Genomic DNA, 21,470 nt, shown 5'->3' on the forward strand with positions numbered 1-21,470 from the left:
ATTATCAAGGTGTCCAAATTATTGGTTTACTAAATATTTGCCGTATTTTAACGGCTGGAGGCACTGTAATAGTTCATCTAAGGGAAAGGGACACGCCCTTTATAAGTGGAAGAAATCCTTACATAAACCACCACATAGTGCCCCATCATTGGTGTCAGTGGGAGGAATAATGCCCCATCATTGGTGTCAGTGGGAGGAATAGTGCCCCATCATTGGTATCAGTGGCGAGGAATAGTGCCCCATCATTGGTATCAGTGGGAGAAATAATGCCCCATCATTGGTGTCAGTGGGAGGAATAGTACCCCATCATTGGTATCAGTAAGAGGAATAGTGCCCCATCATTGGTATCAGTGGGAGGAATAGTGCCCCATCATTGGTGTCAGTGGGAGGAATAGTGCCCCATCATTGGTATCAGTGGGAGGAATAGTGCCCCATCATTGGTATCAGTGGGAGGAATAGTGCCCCATCATTGGTATCAGTGGGAGAAATAATGCCCCATCATTGGTGTCAGTGGGAGGAATAGTGCCCCATCATTGGTATCAGTAAGAGGAATAGTGCCCCATCATTGGTATCAGTGGGAGGAATAGTGCCCCATCATTGGTGTCAGTGGGAGGAATAGTGCCCCATCATTGGTATCAGTGGGAGGAATAGTGCCCCATCATTGGTATCAGTGGGAGGAATAGTGCCCCATCATTGGTATCAGTGGGAGGAATAGTGCTCCCTCATTGGTATCAGTGGGAGGAATAGTGCCCCATCATTGGTGTCAGTGGGAGGAATAGTGCCCCATCATTGGTGTCAGTAAGAGGAATAGTGCCCCATCATTGGTATCAGTGGGAGGAATAGTGCCCCATCATTGGTATCAGTGGGAGGAATAGTGCCCCATCATTGGTGTCAGTGGGAGGAATAGTGCCCCATCATTGGTATCAGTGGGAGGAATAGTGCCCCATCATTGGTATCAGTGGGAGGAATAGTGCCCCATCATTGGTGTCAGTGGGAGGAATAGTGCCCCATCATTGGTATCAGTGGGAGGAATAGTGCCCCATCATTGGTGTCAGTGGGAGAAATAGTGCCCCATCATTGGTGTCAGTGGGAGGAATAGTGCCCCATCATTGGTATCAGTGGGAGGAATAGTGCCCCATCATTGGTATCAGTGGGAGGAATAGTGCCCCATCATTGGTATCAGTGGGAGGAATAGTGCTCCCTCATTGGTATCAGTGGGAGGAATAGTGCCCCATCATTGGTGTCAGTGGGAGGAATAGTGCCCCATCATTGGTGTCAGTAAGAGGAATAGTGCCCCATCATTGGTATCAGTGGGAGGAATAGTGCCCCATCATTGGTATCAGTGGGAGGAATAGTGCCCCATCATTGGTGTCAGTGGGAGGAATAGTGCCCCATCATTGGTATCAGTGGGAGGAATAGTGCCCCATCATTGGTATCAGTGGGAGGAATAGTGCCCCATCATTGGTGTCAGTGGGAGGAATAGTGCCCCATCATTGGTATCAGTGGGAGGAATAGTGCCCCATCATTGGTGTCAGTGGGAGGAATAGTGCCCCATCATTGGTATCAGTGGGAGGAATAGTGTCCCATCATTGGTATCAGTGGGAGGAATAGTGCCCCATCATTGGTGTCAGTGGGAGGAATAGTGCCCCATCATTGGCGTCACTGGGAGGAATAGTGTCCCATCATTGGTATCAGTGGGAGGAATAGTGTCCCATCATTGGTATCAGTGGGAGGAATAGTGTCCCATCATTGGTATCAGTGGGAGGAATAGTGTCCCATCATTGGTATCAGTGGGAGGAATAGTGCCCCATCATTGGTATCAGTGGGAGGAATAGTGCCCCATCATTGGTATCAGTGGGAGGAATAGTGTCCCATCATTGGTATCAGTGGGAGGAATAGTGCCCCATCATTGGTATCAGTGGGAGGAATAGTGCCCCATCATTGGTATCAGTGGGAGGAATAGTGCCCCATCATTGGTATCAGTGGGAGGAATGGTGCTGCATTGTTGGTGTCAGTGCAAGGTATAGTGCCCCATCATTGTTAGCAAGGATTCCTCCCACTGAAGAGAACCCAGTGACTATTGCTAGCTGCTATTATAGCCATCAGCAGTAATTGCATGTAAAATCCGGCAGGCTGATTGTACCAAAGTTGATTGATCATCTTGGGCACGTTCAGTCTGCCCATATATGGTTCAAATTTCGGCTGGTCCCTGTTGAACCAGCCGAGATTCAAACCATCTATGGCTGGCTTTACACCTCACGTTGTCTTCTTGGGACGCACTTAGTGCGGGATAACAAAGTTAAAAGTGGGATTGTCCTGGCAAATCTGGGGCTGTTTGTAAGTACGTATCTGAACGTGAATTGATAAGTAACCTTTACATTTAGACTGGGGTGGTGCCTCAAGATTTTCCATACTTTTAAAGGATGCCACAACCGAAAGCCAGTTGAGAAAAGCTGCTTTAACGCCTTCATGATGAAAGGTAAAAACAAGCCTTAATGCTTGAACAGTTTAGCAACTTTACCATTTCATTGCAACAACTTAGTGTCATTTTATGCCGCTGAACTATACCTTTTTATTTAAAAAAAAAATTGATCATAAAAAACAGGAGATATTCATTAATATTTCCAAAGAAAAACAAGGGGGAAAAAAGTAAAATAAATTTTAAAAATGTATACCTGTATATTTCTTGTCATTACCAGGACCCACCACCAAAAAAAAAAAGTAAAATAAGGGAACACTTTGAAAACATCAGATCTCACTGGGAAAAATCTCATGCTGGATATCTCTACTGATGTGGACTGGGTAATGTGTTTTGCAAACGATGGGGAGTCCCTATGTTCCTTTCAGTTCTCTGTAGGTTGATAATTTTAATTTCCATCAAAGACACCCGGAAAATCAAAGTGAAAAAATGATGCAGCAGGCGAGTCCATTTTGCTGAAATTTCATTGCAGCAACTCAGAATGGTCCTCAGTAGTTTGTATGTGTCAGGAATGGACTTGCCAGTAATGGTGGGACTCACCTGCCTTGTGGGCTGCAGTACCGGGGCTGGCCAGCGGGTGCTCCCAGCAATCAGAGACTCAACCCTGCAGCCAGCCAAACACCTGAAGCTGATTATGCAGGTGTATTTAAGGGATGGCCAGACCTGCAGTCTGGGCCTTGGTGTGTGTTTTTCTATGGGCCCCTGTCTCTTTTACCTGCATCCCTGTCCCTGTCTGACTGATTCGTTGCCGACCCTGCCTGATCCGGACCTTTGCTGACTTCTCCTGTTTGATCCCTGGCTTGTGACCCCGACCATTCTCTGCCTGATCCCCTGTAACTACCTGCCCGTTAGTTGCTGTACCCGGCTCATGACCTGACTACTCTCTGCCTGCTCCTCCTGTTCCTACCTGCCGGATTGTTATTGACCCGGCCTGCCTGACGACGCTTGCATTGTATGTATTGTTATCTGTGGGTGGGTTGGTTTGGTTCGTTTGCACTGTGTTATGTTTTAGTATTGCACTGCGTTTGTATTGTTAGTATTAATAAATTATATTGTTTATAACATATCTGAAGCCTGCGTTTCCCTGCGTCAGTTCACATACCTCTGGTCATACCCGGGAGCCCTGACAGTATGGCCCCCATGTGCTTGTATGCATGCCTGACAACGTCGGGGGAGGCTCCTAATGAGACCACGGATGGTGTCCTGGGGGATTTCCTCCCAGATCTGAACCAGGCCATCACTAAGCTCCTGGACAGTCTGAGATGCAACCTGGTGGTGTCGGTTGGACTGAAACATGACATCCCAGAGGTGTTCTATTGGATTTAGGTCAGCTGAGTGTGGGGGCCAGTCAATGGTATCAATTCCTTCATCCTCCAGGAACTGCCTGCATACTCTCCCCACATGAGGCCGGGCATTGTCCTGGACCAGGAGGAACCCAGGACCCACTGCACCAGGAGGAACCCAGGACCCACTGCACCAGGAGGAACCCAGGACCCAAGGCACCAGGAGGAACCCAGGACCCACTGCACCAGGAGGAACCCAGGACCCACTGCACCAGCGTAGGGTCTGACAATGGGTCCAAGGATTTCATCCCGATACCTAATGGCAGTCAGGGTGCCATTGTCTAGCCTGTAGAGGTCTGTGCGTCCCTCCATGGATATGCCTCCCCAGACCATCACTGACCCACCACCAGAATGGTCATGCTGAACCATGTTACAGGCAGCAGAACCCCTGGCGATCGGTGGTGCTCTGTATCCCTCAGAGACAGCGGATCACAGATCATGGAATACAGCAGATGGTGTAGGCTCTTTACCATGTGATCAACAGTGTCCAATCACAGCTGGTCATGTGTAAACAGGGAATGCTGGTTATCGGCAGTCCTCTCCTCATGCGGACAGCGCAGCAATCCTCAAAGGGGGACAACTACACTGATAATCAGGGTACTGACCATCAATGCAGCCTCTTCAGTGCACATTAGTGAAGGAGGAAAAAAAAAAAAAAAAAACTACTTATTTACAAAATGTTATAACAGAAAACGAGAATTTTTTTTTTTTTCAAAATTTATGGTCTATTTTCATTTGTTTAGCAAAAAATAAAAAAAAACCCAGTGGTGAGTAAATCCCACCTATAGGTCTAAAAAAAAAAAAATAATAATAATAATTTTGTTTGAATGACAATTGTGCGGTCATGTAACACTGTACTCAGTGCCACAGAGCTGAACGCTGAACATTGACCTGGACAGGAAGGGGGGTAAAAGTGCCCAGTAAGCAAGTGGTTAAAATACCCGTCTTCCTATGAACCCATTTTCATTTTCCTTCTGCATCAGCTGAAAGCCAGCATCTCCTCCTCCTCCCTGACACCAATGTACAGCTGCTGCAGGAGGAAGATCTGGGGGGTCTGTTCTAGTACATACCTCCCGCTGACCCTCCTGTCCTTGCTCTTTTTTTTGTCCAGCCCCCCGTGTGCACCCCTTTCAACAGGGCTCCTAAACAAATTTGTAAAAAGTAAAAAAACAGCCGACACCGGCCACTTTTAAGGTAGGCTAAGTTTGTACTTTTACAGTGACATTTGTTTTGTTATATTTATCTACAGTTTCCTATTTAATTAGGTATTGCTAGTTCATTTCTTTAAAAAAAAAAAAAAGGCCCTGAACCCGGTTACCTTTGATCTTTCATGTTTTGTTCCGGTAGCTCTCCTACCTCTGCATTAGATTATATTTTATTATACTGAGATTAATACAGAGTTTGCACAAGATTTTTTTTCAAATGACTGTAGGGAGCACAAATGTGGAAGCATTGATTTATAAAGGGGCTCTAATGGAGGAGATCTCTAGAAATTTCATGTAGCATGTTGGGGTGGATTTACTAAAAGGCAAATAGACTCAGCACTCAAGTGCAGTTGCACTAATTTTCCCCAGAATTAAGTAAATGTCATAAAGCTTTGCGGATTTCTATTATCCAATCATGTGCAAGCAAAAAGAAAAATTTTTTTTTTTTTTAATTTTCTCTGCACCTGATTGGGTAATATTTTCAAAGTGAAGCTTCACCACATTTACAAAGTAACTGTATTTTCCATTAGTAAATCCACCCTGTTGCCTCTCCAGTCTTTCTTCTAAACCATTTTCATTGGTTTGCATTAACCACTTGCCTACCGGGCACTTATACCCCCTTATTTACCAGGCCAATTTTCAGCTTTCAGCGCTGCCGCACTTTGACAATTGCGCGGTCATGCAACATTGTACCCATATGAAATTTTGATAATTTTTTTCTCACAAAGAGCTTTCTTTTGATGGTATTTAATCGCCACTGGGCGCTTTACTTTTTGCGCTATAAATAAAAAAACGTGCAAAAAATTTGAAGAAAAAAAAAAAGTTTCTTTGTTTCTATTATAAAATTTTTCAAACAGGTATTTTTTCTCCTTCACTGATGTGCGTTGATGAGGCAGCACTGATGGGCACTGATAGGCAGCACTAAAGGGCACTGATAGGCAGTACTAATGAGGTGGCACGGATAGGCAGCACTGATAGGTGACACTGATGATGGGTACTGATAGACGGCACTGACTGGCAGCACTGACTGGCACAACCCCTGGGCACTGACTGGTGGCACTGACTGGCAGCACTGCTGGGCTGCACTGGTGGGTGGCACTGGTGGGCAGCACTGGTGGGTGGGCACAGGTGGGTGGCACTGCTGGGCACAGGTAGGTGGCACTTCTGGGCACTGCAGAGTGGTACAGGTGGGTGCACTGCTGGGCACAGGTGGGTGCACTGCTGGGCACAGGTGAGTGATCTGCTGGGCACAGGTGGGTGCACTGCTGGGCACAGGTGAGTGATCTGCTGGGCACAGGTGGGCGGAGCTAGTGGGCGCACTGCTGGGCACAGCGGGGCGGAACTTGCGGGTGGCACTGCTGGGCACCGATCATCAGTGCCCTGATGATCGGTGCCGATCCCCGCTCTGACAACTGCCGGTTCTCGGCAGTACTTTCCTCACGATCTGACAGCGTGAGGAAAGTGCAGCCGAGAACCGGCACTTGCATTTCCCTCTGATCAGCGTGTCATTGGACACCGCTGATCACATGGTAAAAGGCCGCTGTGATTGGCCTTTTACCACATGACGTGATCAGCTGTGTCCGTAGGACACAGCGATCACGGAGATCGCTGGGTGCGCGCCCCCTGGGGCGCGCAGGAGAGCGCGTTCTGGGAGGACGTCATATGACATCCACTCAGAACTGGCCGGCCGCAGTGCAGCCATCATTTGGCTATCTGAGGTCGGCAACTAGTTAACAGCAGCACAGCCGGGGGCCCAAGAACATTGTATCGGACATTTTCAGCGATGTTAGTGTTCTTGTAAGCATTTTGAGGTTTACCAAAATTAAAAATGATGTGAATTGAAACCAATATGTATCAACCCCAGGGGATGGAATCACAACAAGCATACAATGAAAATCAATCTGCCTCCATTACTAGAACCAATAACATTTATTATACTGTAACTGGAACGCTCCCAATATGGCGCAGCTGTGCATGGTAGTCAATCGGCTTCTAACTTCAGCCTGTTCAATGAAGCTTTGGCAATAAAACCTGGAAGCCGATTGGTTTCTATGCAGAGTTGCACCAGATTTTGCATAACAAAATGCTGCTCCGTGTGACAAGCCCTTGTGGGAACCTGTAGACACGAGAGGTGTCCAGTCATTCAAGCACAGAGAAGTGACACCATCATCATTCAGCCCAAATCTTTTTATTGAAAACTTAGCATATTACATGACTTACACACAATGAACAAAAATAAAAAGGAACAAAACAACCACAGTGGTTGACATGCATTATACCCTCGCAGGGGCGGAGTAATGTAGAAGTTCACATCCAGCAAAACATGCAAATGAAAAGGTAACATACAAAATCTATAAACCGATCATAGATGCCTGGATGGTCACTGCTATTACCTGAATGTCCAGTTGTAATATAAGTTGTGTAATGTACATCGTCCTTGGGACTGGAGAGTATACGGGGACGTCTTAGAGGTACAATAAGCTACTCAGGTTGTCGGAATGTCAGAGGCAGTGGAAGGTTCGGCTAACCATTTGGACCATACTCTGTGGATATGTGTCCTTACATTCTGGAAGCAGATTATTAATGATAATTTGCCAGTTTATAAGAGATGGAGGAGCAGATTTTTTTTTCCAATGCAATAGCTTTTCTAGCATAGAACAAAAGTAGGCTAACCATGGTGCACTCAGCCACAGTAGGAGATTACTAACCAATCCTAATAAACATACTGCTATGGTAGGTTGTAGGGGAACTGAGGTCAGTTTATTACATAGGGATATCACCTCTCTCCAGAAATCCGATAACGCTGGGTAATGCCAAAACACATGGGTAAAATCCCCCAGAGTGCACCCACAGTGCCAGCACTTGGGAGAGTGTGTTGGGTTCATTTTATGAAGTCTATAAGGAGTATAATAGGCCCTATGTGCCATTTTAAATGGAACTAGATGGTCCCTTAGAGAAACCAGGGAAGGTCCCAAATGTCATCCCAGTTATCACTAATTGCGGCACACCTCGCGACCATCGCATGCGCAAGCCCTCCAGAGCAGGTAGAGAAACTCTCAATAAGTGGGAATATAGATGGGAGGTAGGCTTCACAGTGCAATCAGACCTCAGCACTTCCAGAACTGGTTGGATGAGCCATAGTGAAGATTGAGGGAATTGAGCATGGGAGAGCTGTAAGTATTGAAATAGATGGGATGCAGGAACGTTATACATAGAAGAAAGGGCAGCCAAAGGGGACAATGTAGAATCGGTGACAATTCGGGAGATTACATTTTGTCCAGACCTGAGGGTATCATGAAACTATGGGGCAAGGTGGGATTAAGCCATAATGGGGCATTCAGAGAGACGGCTAGCTTGGGATAGCGTTTGCATATTAAACCTGCACAGCAGGCCCGCGGGGTGGTGAGCATGGAGGGCATCAATGGGTAGTGAGCCCAGGATCTTCTATACAAAAGGAACCTCAGATCCTCCATGGAGCGCAACAAACGCAGCTTCCAGATCAGTTGAGGAGTTGTTGGGATCAGGACTTGGCCACTCAATTGGTTACAGCCGCCTGGTGGCTAAGAAGTATTTGTAACAATCAGGAAAAGCTAAGCCTAGGGGTGTTGGGGCCCCAAATGAAGGAGAATAGTCGGTCAAGTTGAGTGAAAAAGGATTTAGGGATCCATTGCGGAGAGTGTCAGAATAGGTAGGTGAGTTTCGGGAGAACTTTCATTTTAATAAGTTTGATGCACCGAACAGATAAAAGGTAGGGACTCCCATGCCTTCAGTTTAAGCTGAAGATCTTGCACCATGGAGTAAGATTTAAGGGAAGAAAATCAGAGGCCCACAGAGAGATCAGGACTCCCAGATACCTAAAACTCTCCACCCACTGTAGCTGAGCAGAAGGGAGGGCCGTGCTAGGAGTGCGGGGGTCAATGGGGAACAGTAGGGATTTCATCCATTTGACCCCGAGACCCGTAACAGGAGCAAATGAGTGCAGGATTTGGAGGGGCCCCGGCAAGCGACAGTCCAGCATAATTTAGAAACAAAAGGTCATCAGTGTACAGGGCCGCCCTCTCCTTCAGCCAGCTGATGCATAGGCCCCTGATGTTAGGGGAGGTATGTAGGGCCTCAGCTATGGGCTCCACAGGTATGGCAAAAAGAGGCAGAGAGAGGGCAACCCTGCAGAGTGCCTCTGGACAGAGAACAGGACCAACAGGCCACCACCCAATTGGACTGCAGTGGTTGGATTGGCATAAAGTGCCTTGAGCCATGCAATAAAAACTAGAGGCAAGCCCATTCCACGAAGTACCTCCCAGAGAAATGGCTACTCGATTGTATCAAAGGCCTTCTCAAGATCTAGGGAGGCCACCACCCTTAGAATCCACATTGGCATGTGTAGCATGAATGTTTGTGTACAGTCTGCGTATATGTCTGTGGCTCTATGTGCCATGAGCCCCATTTGGTCCAGGTCAATAATGGTAGGTAGTATCGGTTGCAGCCTCAGAGTAAGAAGCTTGGTTATAAATTAAAAAAATAAATAAATAAATTGGTGTTGATAAAAGCGATAGGCCTATAGGAGGCGGGGCCCTTTGGGGGTTTATAGATTAGCACCAAATGGGCATGATTCATAGAGGAAGGCAGCTTACCCAAAGATAAATTTAGTGTGTACAGGAGGCTAAAAACAGGGTGAGTACAGTATATCACTAGGAGTCTTGTAGAATTCGATGGGGAGGCCGTCAGGGACAGGGGCTTTCCCATAAGGAAAGGAGTGAATAGCAGCAGAGACCTCCTCTGGAGTAATGGGCCTCACCCTCTGCATCTGAGAGCCATCCCAGTACTAACTGATCCAGTGAAGCTGACAGGTCATGAGTCAGGAAATCTGCGGGGTAATTTAGAGGTGTACAGGGTATTGTAAAATTGCCAGAAGTTTTCTATAATATCTGACAGTGAGGAAACCATTCCCCCCGAGGAGGTCTGAAGCTGGGAAATTAAGGTGAGTTGCTGACCGTGTTGAGCCAGCATTGCTAATAGCCACCCATTACGGTCACCTTGTTCGAAAAATCATTGTTTGCTATTGAGAAGATCCAATCCGGTAATTTCAACTAAGCGAAGGTGCAATTCTCTTTTGGCCATGGAGAGGAGGTCAAAGTTAGGTTCAGAGGGATCTGCTGTATATTTGGTAGTACATTCCTCCACTGACTACTGTAAGGTGTGGGTGGTAGTGGTGTGTGCTTTGCGGACTGCAGCAATAGAGGAAATGTATTGTCCTCTTGTGTTTGCCTTAAAAGGCATCCCATGTAACATCTGGAGAGGATGACCCAGCATTATTATCATCCCAAAACTCACTTAGCAATGGTGGAATAGCATTTGCAACAGTTGGGTGGGAGATCCAGTGGGGTCCCAATCGCCAGAGGGAGGCGTTACGAGAAGAGGGAGAGCGGAGCGTCAGGGCCAATGGACAATGGTCCGACAATCCGCTAGGTAGGTAGGAAGCAGTTAGAACATCCGCCAAAAATGCGGGGTTAGCAAAATCCAGGTCAATAGGAGAGGACGTTTTATAGGATGTGGAGAAAACAGAAATAAGATCAAGTGGTAGGATGTATCCATCTCCAAACTTCTTCCAACCCATGCCCAGTTAACCAGATCAGCAGAAAAATATTTTGGGGGGGGTAGGTTTATCCAGGTCGGGAGCCAAGATGGCATTAAAGTGCTCCATGAGTAGCAATTTAGCAGTGCAGGGTAAACCTCTCCAGAAGTGTACATAGCATTGTGGAGGAAAAGGGCGGAGGGATATATATCGAAGCGACCACATATGTTTTGATGGTTTTTACGCTATGGGGTCAAAAATATTTCCCTTGTGGGTCAGTATGAATGGTCTCAAGCACACAGGGCAGGGATTTGCTAACCAGGATGAATACCCCTCTGGCATAAGTGTAATAAGTAGCATGGAAGGCCCTCGGAATCCAAGTCAAATAGTAGGCCCATCAGTCCATACAGACAAGCCCAAGTCATCTCTATAGGCTCTATTTATATTATTCTACTTGAATTCAGAGACCATTTCATCCAAATGCAAGCAAACTGACCACTACCTCTAGTTTAAAAACATATTAAAGAAAAGATGGCAAGACATTACTTCAGTTAAAAAAATTAATGTCAACATTTTATTGTACAATAATTTGTATTTCATATTCCAGACAATGGTAGAGGACAGTCATGAAGTGATCACAAAGTGGCTTCGGCTTGATGCTTATCACAGAACAAAATTGTGAAGGAAATCAGGCAAATTGATGCAGAATGTCTTTGGGATGATTGCAGTTCACCTTGACCTTGCTCACACTTCAACACTGCAAGTCCAGTCCAGCAGCTAAAAAGAGAAGCGGTATAGGATTAGAGAAGACACATTTGCAGGCATAGTACGGAAAGTGAATTTCAACTTTTGCAGCCAAATTGGGACAACACCTACTTCTTATTCCTTACATGTTCCCATCAACATAGCAGAACTTAAAATACAGATTTAAAAATTGAAAAACCTTTTCAGGTGCTTTATAATGAAATGTTTAGATGCTCTCCCTGCTTTTGTGATGTTTAGAAGTGGACTGGAGTTATGTGATGCTGGGCACACACCAGTCTGTCATTCAACCCAGCTGCTGAACAAACCTGAAGCGCTCAGGAGGAGCTTGCTGTACTAATTAGCTGCTCTTCTACTGAGCCATTGTGTTCCAACAGGGGGACTGCTGTCCCCCCGCCACAACACACTGGCCATTGGCTGCCAGCACTGATTGGATGCCGAGTTCTCTGGCACGCCTGTTTGGTTGGATTCTTATAGGCGGGTGTACACATGGACCAAACGTCAGCCGGTTTCTATTGAACTGGCCAATACCGGCTGATATTCGGGTCATGTGTACAGGACTTGAGACTGTCCAGTAATTTGTAGAATCAACCATGACCCCTTTTTCTTAGAAATATCCAAGAAGGCAGAAATTGTTTTAAGTACTCATACAGAGAATGTCAGGGAAGCAATAGAAAAAGGTTGGAAGACTGATGGAAGCAACCAACCATTCTTCAACTGTCAGACCAAATGCTAATTCTATGAACAGATTTCCTACAAAGGCAACACTCCGAAGCTCTACAAAGCCCTAATGGCAGGAATACACGGTAAGAAAATCGTACAAAAAATTTGTTGAACAAATAATCAATCCATTTTCTCTTAGTTGATGAGTAGGATATTACAACTGGTAATGATATTGTGAACTATAAAATCCGGTTGAACTGAAAAATGCCATTTCGCATGCGAAGGACTGATTTTCTATGCGGTGGTATGGAAAAAAAAATCTAATCAAGCACCATCACGCATGAGCAGAAACAGAAGATGACCTGGACGTTCATGAAGAAACGGGCGTACGAAGATGCTTCCACTACGGAGCCAGCAAAGTATTCATGAATAATATGTTCTAATGCCGGTCACAGAGAATAATGCTCATTCTGGGCGGAAGGGCGTGGCTACAAGGTCACATGCACACTGCATCACTTAATGCTCATTCTGGACGGTAGGGCGTGGCTACAAGGTCACATGCACACTGCATCACTTAATGCTCATTCTGGACGGTAGGGCGTGGCTACAAGGTCACATGCACACTGCATCACTTAATGCTCATTCTGGGCGGTAGGGCGTGGCTACAAGGTCACATGCACACTGCATCACTTAATGCTCATTCTGGGCGGTAGGGCGTGGCTACAAGGTCACATGCACACTGCATCACTTCCACTTGTATGGAAGAAGTCAACACTACATATTGCATGACAATTTTTTCGATTGATTAATGTGGGCCACGATTTCGACCAACGAACAAACACCAATCGGTCGTCTGATGACCGATCGGTCGATTTTCTTACCGTGTATTCTTGCCATTAGTCAGACCAGAATTTATTTGATGCAACATGAAAACAAAGCAAAGCATACAGTGGGAATATTGGCTGAATGCTTCTAGACCAATGTTTAACCCTTGAATCAAGAAACCCTTTACATTTGGATTAGGTTGCCTCAAGATGTGCCAAATTTTAAAGAATGAAACAAATAGTTTTTCTTAATGCAGCAACATCCATACACGTAGGACACCCAACAGTGGAGGAGATTTATTCTTACAAAGATATACCTTTGCACACTGATACCGACTAGTATTCCTGTGTTTCTCTCCATCACTCAAACATGACTCTAGAGCTGAAGGAGAGACACAAACAAGGATGAAGTGCGATGTCCTCCTTCTCAGCCAATGACATCCTTGGTTGTTAGAATGCAAGCAGCTGGCCCTCAAGGTGTCCAAGGCTGTAATACTACAAAATGAAAACCTAAGGCTTGTGAAACAAAAAGGCCAAGGAATTCTGGTTGAAAGACTGTTCTAGACAATGCAAACTCCAGACAGAGTGTCCATTATTGGACTTAAAGCTTTAAAGAGGTTTATTTATTAAAAACAAATTTGAAGAAAAAAAAAAGAAAAAAAAGGGGAAAAAAAAAAACACACACAGGTACTGCATTGCATGCTGTAACTACTTGCCGTCCGCCTGCTGTTTATAAACGGCAGGGATGGTGGCACTCCAGGGGCGGTTTGCCGTTCACAAAGGGCACCCGCCATTTCTAGCTGTGCGCGCTCCCTGGGGAGCACGCAGCACCGCGATCCGGTGCCTGCTGTGTCCTCACAGTGAAACACCGTTCGTCGGACGGGACCTCTGTACGAGATCCCGATCATGTGATTACTGATTGGCCAATCAGTGATCACATGCAAAGTAGTAAGCAAGATGTCACTTGTGACATCATTGCTTACTACGTGTGAAATCTGTGAATGATCACAGAGGTCACATGGTACAAGGTTATTCACAACAACCTTGTTCCATGTGACAAGCTGTGACCAATCACAGCTCACACATTATTTCTCAATGGCTGCAAGAATGCACACAGAGAGAAAGAGAAATGATTGCTTTTACATCCTATATGGGTGTAAAAGCAATTACTGTAAAAAAAAAAAGAAAATAATCTTCATCACCCCCAACAAGTAGTATAGTGTCACCATGGTGACACTGTACTGCTAGGGTGACCGTATGTAAAAAAAATAAATATAAAAAAATAAAAATGTAAAAAAAAAGTTTAAAAATTATAATTTTTGGTTATAAACTAAGTTGGCTTTTTTTTTTTTTTTTTTTTTTTTTACTAAAAAGGTAACGGTATACATTTCGGCCAAGATTTATGATGAAAAATTATTTATTTGCAAAGTTTTATAAGAAAATCACTTTTCAAAATTTTTGAACTTTCATTTAGATAGCAAAAAAATAAAAACCCAGCGGTGAATAAATACCAACAAAATACCAACAAAATAAAGCTTTATCTGTCTGATAAAAAATGGTAAAAAATTCATATGGGTACAGTGTTGCATGACCGCACAATTGTCATTCAAAGTGTGATAGCGCTGAAAGCTGAAAATTGCCCTGGACAGGAAGGGGGTAAAGTTATTCTAAGGCATAATTTTTTCTTAAAATAAAAAACATGTGATACTCACCTGCTGTGTGCGGATTTTGCACAGAGCAGCCAAGATCCTCCTCTTCTTGGGTCCCCTGCCGGCGCCAAGTCCCTCCCTCCTGTCATGTGCCCTCACAGCAAAGAAGCTTGCTATGGAGACACCCGAGCATGTGCACTCCCCAGCCATTTCTCCATGTGTCCATTCACACATGGAGAAGGACTCTGCCACCCTCTCTCTTCTCATTTGCACACTGGCTGTGATTGACTGCAGTGGGAGCCAAAGGATCCTGCTGCTGTCTCAGCCAATGAGTAGAGGGAGTCCCAGGATAGCATAGACTCCAGTTAGCATCACTGGATTGGGGGGAATCCTGCACAGAAAAGGTTTTTTTACCTTGATGCATGAAGATAAAACCCCTTGAGCCTTTACACATTAAACCAAAAGAGCCCATCTTCTTAAGCTTATAGGCAGAAATGTCAAAATACATATTAAAGGTAATGAACCAATCAATGATATCCCATTATCCCTGGAAATCTCAATAATAAAAAGGTTTCATTTAGATACTTGCCTATTTCCCATGTTTTAAATCAAATCGCAGTGTCTTGCCAGAACCCGGCCATGCTGCTCATCCACTTATCTGAAAGAAGATAGAGGTTCCACTAAATAAAAAACCCAAGAGGATGACAAGGGGCATTAAGCCCCAATAAGTTATCAAATTTTAAAACAAATTATAAAATATCAGAATTTTCTATTAATGTTTAGTTGATATTATAACCTAAAATACTTTCCAAGCTTATACAACATTACTTTAGAAGACTCAACCATTCAGATTATGAGCATTGCACATGAATACTGCTCTGCTGGGACCACAAAGAGCCTGCAATCAATGGGAAATCATGTGCAATGCATTCTACACTGCTCCAAGGTGGGTATAAATGAGCAGTGAAGGGCAATTACTGGCATTGTAGACAAACAATGCTACAGTGGGCTTGATTGCGCAAAATGTCATCATTTGCATTTTATAGAAAACCCCACTCAAGTCAATGAGTGAATCACTATGGGCATTGCGTATGAACAGTGCTCTGTTGGGAACACAAAGAGCATATGCGCAAAGGGAAATCATTTGCAATGCATTCTACACTGCTCCAGGGTGGGCATAAATGAGCAGTGGAGGGGAATTACTGGCATTGTATACAGACAATGCTAAAGTGGACTTCAATTCACAACACATCATCAGCATTTCAGATCATTGCTCCAGTCAAGGAGACAATGGCTATGTGCGATGCATATGAATGCTGCTCTGTTGGGACCACAAAGAGCCTGCAATCAATGGGAAATCATTTGCAATCGCATTCTACACTGCTCCAAGGTGGGCAGAAATGAGCAGCCAATGGGGAATTACCAGCATTGTATACAAACAATGCTACAGTGGGCTTGGGAGGTCCTATCTAAATGCTGCTCCAGCAAATGAGCAGCAAGGGATGGCTATGTGCATTGCATCTGAATGCTGCTCTGTTGGGACCACAAAGAGCCTGCAACCAACGGGAAATCATTTGCAATGCATTCTACACTGCTCCAAGGTGGGCAGAAATGAGCAGTGAAGGGCAATTAATGGCATTGTAGACAAACAATGCTACAGTGGGCTTGATTGCGCAACATTTCATCATTTCCATTTTATAGAAAACCCCACTCACGTCAATGAGTGAATCACTATGGGCATTGCGTATGAACAGTGCTCTGTTGGGATCACAAAGAGCATATGCGCAAAGGGAAATCATTTGCAATGCATTCTACACTGCTCCAGGGTGGGCATAAATGAGCAGTGGAGGGGAATTACTGGCATTGTATACAGACAATGCTAAAGTGGACATCAATTCACAACACATCATCATCATTTCAGATCATTGCTCCAGTCAAGGAGACAATGGCTATGTGCGATGCATATGAACGCTGCTCTGTTGGGACCACAAAGAGCCTGCAATCAATGGGAAATCATTTGCAATCGCATTCTACACTGCTCCAAGGTGGGCAGAAATGAGCAGCCAATGGGGAATTACCAGCATTGTATACAAACAATGCTACAGTGGGCTTGGGGGGTCCTATCTAAATGCTGCTCCAGCAAATGAGCAGCAAGGGATGGCTATGTGCATTGCATCTGAATGCTGCTCTGTTGGGACCACAAAGAGCCTGCAACCAACGGGAAATCATTTGCAATGCATTCTACACTGCTCCAAGGTGGGTATAAATGAGCAGTGAAGGGCAATTACTGGCATTGTAGACAAACAATGCTACAGTGGGCTTGATTGCGCAACATTTCATCATTTCCATTTTATAGAAAACCCCACTCACGTCAATGAGTGAATCACTATGGGCATTGCGTATGAACAGTGCTCTGTTGGGAATACAAAGAGCATATGCGCAAAGGGAAATCATTTGCAATGAATTCTACACTGCTCCAGGGTGGGCATAAATGAGCAGTGGAGGGGAATTACTGGCATTGTATACAGACAATGCTAAAGTGGACATCAATTCACAACACATCATCAGCATTTCAGATCATTGCTCCAGTCAAGGAGACAATGGCTATGTGCGATGCATATGAACGCTGCTCTGTTGGGACCACAAAGAGCCTGCAATCAATGGGAAATCATTTGCAATCGCATTCTACACTGCTCCAAGGTGGGTAGAAATGAGCAGTGAAGGGGAATTACTGGCATTGTAGACAAACAATGCTACAGTGGGCTTGTTTGCGCAACATTTCAGCATTTCCATTTGATAGAAAACCCCACTCAAGTCAATGAGTGAATTACTATGGGCATTGCGTATGAACAGTGCTCTGTTGGGATCACAAAGAGCATATGCGCAAAGGGAAATCATTTGCAATGCATTCTACACTGCTCCAGGGTGGGCATAAATGAGCAGTGGAGGGGAATTACTGGCATTGTATACAGACAATGCTAAAGTGGACTTCAATTCACAACACATCATCAGCATTTCAGATCATTGCTCCAGTCAAGGAGACAATGGCTATGTGCGATGCATATGAACGCTGCTCTGTTGGGACCACAAAGAGCCTGCAATCAATGGGAAATCATTTGCAATCGCATTCTACACTGCTCCAAGGTGGGTAGAAATGAGCAGCCAATGGGGAATTACCAGCATTGTATACAAACAATGTTACAGTGGGCTTGGGAGGTCCTATCTAAATGCTGCTCCAGCAAATGAGCAGCAAGGGATGGCTATGTGCATTGCATCTGAATGCTGCTCTGTTGGGACCACAAAGAGCCTGCAACCAACGGGAAATCATTTGCAATGCATTCTACACTGCTCCAAGGTGGGTATAAATGAGCAGTGAAGGGCAATTAATGGCATTGTAGACAAACAATGCTACAGTGGGCTTGATTGCGCAACATTTCATCATTTCCATTTTATAGAAAACCCCACTCAAGTCAATGAGTGAATCACTATGGGCATTGCGTATGAACAGTGCTCTGTTGGGAACACAAAGAGCATATGCGCAAAGGGAAATCATTTGCAATGCATTCTACACTGCTCCAGGGTGGGCATAAATGAGCAGTGGAGGGGAATTACTGGCATTGTATACAGACAATGCTAAAGTGGACATCAATTCACAACACATCATCAGCATTTCAGATCATTGCTCCAGTCAAGGAGACAATGGCTATGTGCGATGCATATGAACGCTGCTCTGTTGGGACCACAAAGAGCCTGCAATCAATGGGAAATCATTTGCAATCGCATTCTACACTGCTCCAAGGTGGGCAGAAATGAGCAGCCAATGGGGAATTACCAGCATTGTATACAAACAATGCTACAGTGGGCTTGGGAGGTCCTATCTAAATGCTGCTCCAGCAAATGAGCAGCAAGGGATGGCTATGTGCATTGCATCTGAATGCTGCTCTGTTGGGACCACTAAGAATCTGCAACCAACGGGAAATCATTTGCAATGCATTCTACACTGCTCCAAGGTGGGCAGAAATGAGCAGTGAAGGGCAATTACTGGCATTGTAGACAAATAAACTAATAGTGCTATAGTGTTCTTGGGGGGGGGGGGGGGCTTAACTAAATTCTGCTCTAGCAAATGAGCAGTAACAGATGGCTGTGTGTATTGTGTCTGAGAGCGGCTGCTCTGTTGGGACCACAAAAAAAGTCTTGTGACGAACACGGGCGGGGGAGGAGGGGGGGGTGTGACGACTTATTTTTTTGAAGTGGGAGCGGCACATGCCTGACCTTTTCCCCAAGGGGATAAGGATTCTGACGTAGTACCAAAAGTCTGACCCAGGAATAGAGATTGTTGATTTTGGCTTGGCCGAAGCGTTTGTTGACTCTAGTATGGTGCCCTCATACTAGAATCAAGAAAAACTCAGAACCATTCCAAAATCAACTCTCTGTATTCCCAGGAAGAAAGGATGTACAGTTCTAAGACAATCCTCCCATTTCCATCATAAGCCATAATTGAGCGTTTGGACCAACTGTGAGGCTGCAGTGAGGCAGTGGGGAAGGAGACTGAATCATATCCAGCCCCGGCCTTCTCAGAGAAGTGGGCACTCCTTCCCCAATCCAGCAAAGTCTGAGATTGACTCAGTCTCCAAGCCCGCTGCTACATAGCAGCTTTGCAATTGGTCCAGATGCTCAACCATAGCTCACAACAGAAAGTTAAGAATGTCTTACAACAGTAGACCCTTTACTTCCAGAGAGTGGGGGCACTCTCCGTAGACTTTCCCAAGAGGGATCAGAGGGAAATCCTTGTTTAGCCTTTCATCTCTGTATTCTGCTGAAAGAGAACTCCTTGAAACCGGTAACCTGCAGGGTAAGCACGAGTTGTGGGCTAAAGAGACGAACGAAGAGACGAATGGAGCGCCTGATGAAGCAGTATTGCATTGCTCTGATCCATCAAAGCTCACGAAAGACAACCTACAACCCAGGAGCTCCTTCTCAGCTAGAGACTTCAGACTGAACCAGAAAGACTCTCCAATCCCAGGAGTTATGATAACATTTCATACCTCTGGTGATATTCAGCAAGCTACAGACTTTACTTATTTGGCAATACATTTAGTAAATTTAATTTTGGGTCCACAGAACTTTGTGGCTAACCCAAGTCATGAGTTTTGATAAAAGCTCATAACTCAATCTGGTGATATTCAGCAAGCTATAGACTATCATTCATAACTCAGCTTAGGAATGCATTCAAGTAAATTCATTTTTGGGTTCACAAAAGTGTGTGGCTAACCCATGCCATGAGTTATAATAAAAGCTCATAACTCTGGCAATACCTTTTGCAAGCAATAGACGATCATCCGTAGACTTTCCCAAGAGGGATCAGAGGGAAATCCTTGTTTAGCCTTTCATCTCTGTATTCTGCAGAAAGAGAACTTCTAGTTTCAAGCTATGGATGGAAGGAAAGGGATTGTTCCGACGGCAAGCGAGAAGAGGGGAGCTTGAGTCTGAGCGATTCCAGTGTCAGTCAATACAAGTTAAAGGGATGGACGCTGCTCCACAGACTCCAGTAGTCCAGCGTTGAGGAATGGCCTCAGCCTCTGTTCTGGCCACGCCCTCCGATGTGTTTTACCCCACCCAACGGGGCTTGGCCACTCAAGTAATGAGTTATGATAAAAGCTCATAACTCAATCTGTTGATATTTAGCAAGCTTTAGACTATCATTCATAACTCAACTTAGGAATGCATTCAAGTAAATTCATTTTTGGGTCCACAAAAGTGTGTGGCTAACCCATGCAATGAGTTATAATAAAAGCTCATAACTCTGGCGATACCTTTTTGCAAGTAATGGACTATCATTCTGAGAGTTTTATAATTAGGTACCTACCATCCACTAAAGCTGCAGGAGCAGAAAAGGGTTTCCTTCTTAATTGGTGTATTCATGGCTTCCCATGTTGCTTGGAGAGATCATAGCTTCCCATGTTGCTTGGAGAGATCATGGCTTCCCATGTTGCTTGGAGAGATCATGGCTTCCCATGTTGCTTGGAGAGATCATAGCTTCCCATGTTGCTTGGAGAGATCATGGCTTCCCACGTTGCTTGGAGAGATCATGGCTTCCCATGTTGCTTGGAGAGATCATTGCTTCCCATGTTGCTTGGAGAGATCATTGCTTCCCATGTTGCTTGGAGAGATTATTGCTTCCATCTGGACACGGAAAAGAAAATTTACAATAGCAGAATGCCTACTTATCCCAAGTATTATGAAATCTTCATTTTGGGTTAAATAGCACACAATGTAAACATGTCATGATGTGAGGTCTAAGTCATAAGGCTCTATGCATTCTTGTCCTGTTTTAGTTACTCTTACACAAGCCATAGATTATACAACTTTCTTTTCCTCCATCACGGATGAAAGGAAAGAAAATCACTCCATTCCCACATCAACACAGTCAATGTTGATGGGAGAATCCCTCCCACAGCAGTATGGTCTTCTGCCATCAGGGAGTGTTGGGAGCCTTCCCTGCCGATAGAACACAAATGATCAGAGCACGTACTAAAGTAGTTGGATGGATAGACTTCAGTACAACCAGACCGTCCAAAGATGGATGGAATCTCGCACGGTCACTAATGAACCTGATGAGACTTGATTCATCTATGGTCAGCTTTAGTGTTACAGATTATCTGATCGGTAGTTCAGTGTAAATCTATAGACTTACATCCGCTTGCCTCCGAGTATTTATGTACAGAAAAAAAAACAAAAAACGAACAAACTGCATCCTTTTCCATATTTCAGGACGAAAACCTTATGTTACTGGGGAAGCCCGATTTAAACTGATGCAAGTCCATTTTCATCCAGCTGCCCATAGACCGAACATGGGGTCTGAAAAGGTCAGCTGTCAAAAATTGAAAATACATTGGACAAGCACATATGTGACAAAGTGTCACCTGTCCCATTCTGCTCCGAATTAGGGATGAGCTATCAAGAGTCCAAACCC

General features: G+C 44.9%; 1 long non-coding RNA gene across 1 annotated transcript; it reads right to left on the reverse strand.

Annotated features, from left to right (window-relative positions):
• Positions 1-7,199: 7,199 nt before the first annotated feature.
• Positions 7,200-20,676, reverse strand: LOC149435417 (uncharacterized). The gene is made up of 3 exons (XR_016308494.1): positions 20,364-20,676; positions 15,087-15,155; positions 7,200-11,376 (listed from the first exon to the last, which is right to left on the reverse strand). It is a non-coding gene; the product is annotated as an uncharacterized LOC149435417 (long non-coding RNA).
• Positions 20,677-21,470: the final 794 nt, after the last annotated feature.

Source organism: Staurois parvus, unplaced genomic scaffold (assembly GCF_062004578.1).
Source record: "Staurois parvus isolate SC_StPar_1 unplaced genomic scaffold, SC_StPar_1.0 ptg001519l, whole genome shotgun sequence".
NCBI lineage: Eukaryota > Metazoa > Chordata > Amphibia > Anura > Ranidae > Staurois > Staurois parvus.